The sequence below is a fragment of the Girardinichthys multiradiatus genome, chromosome 4 (genome assembly GCF_021462225.1).
Source record: "Girardinichthys multiradiatus isolate DD_20200921_A chromosome 4, DD_fGirMul_XY1, whole genome shotgun sequence".
In the NCBI taxonomy this organism is placed as follows: Eukaryota; Metazoa; Chordata; class Actinopteri; order Cyprinodontiformes; family Goodeidae; genus Girardinichthys; species Girardinichthys multiradiatus.
Genome location: NC_061797.1, coordinates 50,891,547 through 50,895,781, shown reverse-complemented (window position 1 = coordinate 50,895,781; position 4,235 = coordinate 50,891,547). Strand labels below are relative to the sequence as shown.

At 36.0% G+C, this 4,235-nt stretch overlaps 1 long non-coding RNA gene across 2 annotated transcripts; it reads right to left on the bottom strand.

Moving 5' to 3' along the window:
• Positions 1–969: 969 nt before the first annotated feature.
• LOC124867551 lies at positions 970–3,978 on the bottom strand. Of its 2 annotated transcripts, none has more exons than XR_007038099.1 (5): positions 3,907–3,978; positions 3,367–3,406; positions 3,074–3,207; positions 2,151–2,594; positions 970–2,053 (listed from the first exon to the last, which is right to left on the bottom strand). It is a non-coding gene; the product is annotated as an uncharacterized LOC124867551 (long non-coding RNA). The 2 variants fall into 2 exon arrangements; XR_007038098.1 differs by having other exon boundaries at positions 2,151–2,226.
• Between the last annotated feature and the right edge of the window lie 257 nt (positions 3,979–4,235).

The following is a 4,235-nucleotide window of genomic DNA, read 5'->3' as shown; positions in this document are numbered from 1 at the left end:
CAATCAGCTGAGGTTGACCTTTCACAAAGCATACTACGCCTTGTTTTCTTTCCATCACCTGAAGTCACAATGTTGGTGTTTTAAACCTTAACACATGTTTTTTAAATGTCAAAAGCCTTCTTCATAGGGGTAGTCTCATCATTATATGTCTCAAGGTTTATACTTTGTGTTTTTTACATTTTCTCATATTTTAAAATAAGAATGTATCTCAGATTATGAAATTAATAAAAAGTGAAAAACCTACTTGAACAGCTGTTTATCAAGGTCGTTGAGAGAGTATTTTAGTATTTTGCCCCTCTCACTGTCACCCTCAAACATTATATTCTCAATCCCTGCAACCATAGCTATAGACCAAATCAAATGAAAACAAAATAAGTTACATTATAGACAACATAGCATACTAATTTTCATGGTATTTGGAATGATCAAAAGGGCAAAAAAACGAGGTTTTAGGAAAAATAAAACATCTGCACTTTGCTTCAGATTTTCACATAACTTGCACACAACTCGGTTCATGTTGCTGTACACACTATTCAACATCACATAAAACGACAGACGTACTTGTAAGAAACTCCTTTCTGAGAGCTCCTAGAAAGGAGACTTTCAAACGGTTCACTGGACCACCATTTTTTGACGCTGCCAAAGCCGAAATCCTCTTTCAATCACACTGTCTCTTGAAACACATATTTCAAACGTTTTGCTGGTGTCCACCTGTGATGCTGCCCAGCGAACATCTTAAATTACTCTACATTCATAAAAACAATTATTACTTTCAAGAAGTTTCTAAAATAAAAGGAAACAGATTGATTACCAAGAAATATGATCCAGATTTGTCTCATTTCCATCTGCTTGATTTAGATACTGGTCCACTCTAAAACAAAACATAAAAATGAACTATCATATAAATTCTTATTCTTATAGTTTATTTTTTTATATACAGTTCAATAAAAACCAAGGAGGAACAAATATTGTTTATTACAAAGCACATAAAAACATGAATGAAAATACCACACATCACCATATAAACAAATCTGGTTGCTTAATATCTTTCACCGCAGAAGCTGGCACGCCCTTCTGTGTCTAACAACGGGAAACATTTGTTGCACAATGGACATTTGATTTCATCCATCTAAACAGGAAGAGTGGTATAGAAAATACAAAAATATACAATTGTAATTTTAAGGAACCATGCATTGAAAAAAAAATTAATTACATAATATAAAATGAAGTAAGAGGAATGACAGAAAATCACATTAGCTGGATATGACACATTTGAAAGGGAGTTTAAGATATTACAATTTACATCCATCTACAGTCTAGATGGCTTATACAGGTTGAACTAATAACAGTTCACAAATATTTGGTACGTGATTATTTAGAAAATAAAATTCAGATTTCCAAGCAACATAAACTTGAATGAGGGTCTGGCCTATATAAAATCTAACATACTATCAAGATGTGCATAATTATTAGGCACGTTCATTTCCTGAGTTGAAAAGAGTGAAGAAGGGGAGGTTGTTTTGTAAGAATGATATGAAAATCAATGTAACCACAGTGTTAAAGCTGCTGTTTTAAAACACAACTTCTTTCTTTATTGATAACATATAATATACCTGCTGAGAATGATGTTGATCTGGTGATTCTGAGCATACAGCTCTGTTGGTAAAGGCTAGGCTTGAGGCAGTGTTCTCTATGTACATCACATCTGCCTCCTGAATACAGAAACAGCATTCATTTACATCTAAAATTGGGTCAATTGCAACCTTGATACCCCAACCACATTATTTACCTCACTGTCTGAGCTTGATAAGTCACTGCATTTTTCAATGTGCAAGGCCAGCATTTGCAGAGGCATTGCATTTCTTACAAGCAGCTTTTGGCATAAGAGCAAATTCAGGTGAATCTGCAGGCAAGGGTGTTAAATCCAACTCATCTTGGAGGGGCATTAAGTATAGCAAGTACTTCCCCCCACTTGATGCTCTTCTGATGAGAGATCCCGTGTATTCCTCTGCCTCCAACGGGACAGGATACATTTTTCACCTTCCATTCCTACCTTTTAAAACACAAGACAATAAGTTTAGAAGTTTCACAAATATTCTAGGAGTAGAATAAACCAATGCTGAAATATGTAAAGATGGCTGGAAGCCCACCTGCGGCTTTGTATATCAACCATCTGTCCTCTAGATCCAGCATCTGAGGGTAGGTAGATCTCAATAAACAGGATAACTATATATAAAAACTTGGTGTTAAATAACTCATGTCAACAGTAACAATTTTATGTATAGATATGGAAAATGTTAAGACAACAGCATATACAGGACTTGATCCCCCTAAAAGAACCAATTGAAAGCAAAAACACAGCTGCTTAAATTCTGATCACCTCTGTATGCGTCAGATCAGAGGTGATGGACAAAGTCCTGCTTGCAAATGTTCCAGCTCAACAGAAGAGATAGGGATGGTGTCATTTTTTGAAGCCAACAAAAAGAAAAGTTACTTCCAGTGGCTTCCACATTTTTGCAAATTCTGATGTACTGTTGGGCCTCATCAGATCATTTCTGCTTTTGCTACCTCTTTTAAAAAAGCCAGGGAATGATCTGTAGATTTTCAAGTAAAATAACAAAGTTAAAACGTCTGCAATGTAGAAACACTGTAATAATTAGAACCGAGAATACATTTTTCCCGTAAGAAAAATGCCTCTTAAAAATTAAGCTAAATATTAAAAAGAATAAAGATTGGAGAAGAAATGTGCTAAACTATTGAAGCAAAAAAAAATCCTGCTGTGGAATAGAAACAGGCTACAGGTACAAGGGCGTTGGTCAAGGTGGTCTAGTTGGGGGTATTTTTTTGTTGTATCTGACCTGCGCCACTGAATACATAACATGTTTACATTAATATAATTCTATTTGCTAATCATAAGAATGCCTAAAATCTGCAGATGACTTTATTATAAATAAAAAATATAAATACATCAAATAGAATAATTAAAAACCATTAAAGAAACTGACTTACAGAAATATAGCTAAGTAAATACACCTGACCCTTAAAACAAAAAGAATGAAAAACGCTTTTCTACCTGACCATCTCTGACCCAACATTTGGTGGTCTCTCCACTCTCAGGTTCTGACCCTCTCTAGGAGCTTGAGGAATTGCTCTGTTGAGTAATGCCAATATGTGCTGCCCTGCTTCAATCACCCTCTGCTGGTCATACTAGAGTAGGGAATTAGGAGAACGCTAATTTAATTTCATAATATAACATAACACAGCAAAAGGTACATTACATATAATTCAAAATATGATCTAAATACCAGACAGATAGCCATTTATTAACACTAATAAAAAAAGATAGAAATTATGTGAACATCCTACCTCTGCCTGTGATCTACCAGTTTGGTTTTCCATTTTGCATCTAGAAGAAAATATATATTTAGATGTTACATTGTCTCCCCTTATCTACAGCACTGATTATGTGCTCGGGAAATAAATAATATGATTGTACAGTCATGTGACATGTGTGGTGTAGATCAACATGGACGTAATGATACTGTAGCGCAGCGGTCTGCTGTGTTTCCCCACCTTAGCGTCGCTGCTAGTTAGTTCACACACGAAGGTAACAGTTTCTTAACATTTATTTCCATCACATACATTTGGTATTTTGCCACGCTTAATGCAACTCGACAAAGGTGCACTAGTTAACGGATTTAACATAAAGACAGGCAAACATTACACAAGCCCAGTTTATGCACTTTACCTGATGCTAACATTAGCTAGCGTGCTATGCTAACCAGGACGCGGCACACAAGATAATCGACTGTCTTCCTAAATTGTGTAAAACTTTCTTCTTTGAAAAAAGGATGGACACTTTAGCAACTGTTGAACTGTAAATCTGTGAAGATTACCGATACTTACCATTCACGTTCGGTGTTACCTCCTTTCTTCTGTAGAGTTGATGTCTCCTCACTGAAGCGACGCGGCAAGCCCTGCAGTTTGAGCAGAAGTTCAGAGGTGGGAGGGATCAGAGTCTGCTGCTTTAGTCAGCGCTAACCAATAGGGAAACGTCTTACATTGTTCGCCTTTAGGCCCCGCCCAGGATGTTCATGTTCCCAGAACTCAAAATTCTTTTAGTTCAACCAAAAACAGAGAGCGTCAAAACCAAGAGAGCGAGACTCGTAACCAAATATTTTTGACATACGCAAATAAAAGTTTATGTTTTGCAAATAACTTTTTTCTCTTTGTGA